The following is a 917-nucleotide window of genomic DNA, read 5'->3' on the forward strand; positions in this document are numbered from 1 at the left end:
TGGGCATTTATTGCTATAAATTTCCCTCTAGACACTGCTCTAAATGTGTCCCAGAGATTCTGGTATGTTGTGTCTTCATTCTCGTTGGTTTCGAAGAACATCTTTATTTCTGCCTTCACATCATTGTTTATCCGGTTGATATTCAGGAGCCAGTTGTTCAGTTTCCATGATGTTGTGTGGTTCTGAGTGAGTTTCTTGATCCTGAGTTCTGGTTTGATTGCACTGTGGTCTGAAAGACTGCTTGTTATTATTTCCATTCTTCTGACCTTTTTTTTTTTTCTTCTTCAAGACAGATTCTTGCTCTGTCCTCCAGGCTGCCAGGCTGGAGTGCAGTGACGCCATCTCGGCTCACTGCAACCTCTGCCTCCCAGGTTCAAGTAATTCTCCTGCCTCAGCCTCCTGAGTAGCTAGGATTACAGGCACCTAACACCACATCCGGCTAATTTTTGTAATTTTAGTAGAGACAGGGTTTCACCATGTTGGCCAGGTTGGTCTTGAACTCCTGACCTCGTGATCCACCTTCCTCGGCCTCTCAAAGTGCTAGGATTGCAGGCATGAGCCACTGAACCTGGCCAGCACAAACATTTTATTGAGGATGGCAGGTGCTACCTTGTTTCATCTCTAGTTTATCCTAACACGGAGTCTCATTTTTTAGTGGCCAGCACTCTAATAGCTCTTAAGTACCTGAACTGTGCCCACCAGTCAAATCGTGGGTTTGGCTCTGAGATCCCCTTGACCAACTTGCCCAATTATTTTTTCCCTATGTAAGCATGCGAGAAAATGTAACAAAAAGGATAGAATCCAAATTCCAATAGATTCCAAAAGCCAGGGTTCACACCCCCTGCGGTAATAACCACTTAGAGCAACGCTATCTTAAAATGCAGCTCCTTGTTACCTGAGTCCATGAGCAAGGTAAA

This window comes from Cebus imitator, unplaced genomic scaffold (assembly GCF_001604975.1).
Source record: "Cebus imitator isolate Cc_AM_T3 unplaced genomic scaffold, Cebus_imitator-1.0 Scaffold283, whole genome shotgun sequence".
Lineage (NCBI taxonomy): Eukaryota > Metazoa > Chordata > Mammalia > Primates > Cebidae > Cebus > Cebus imitator.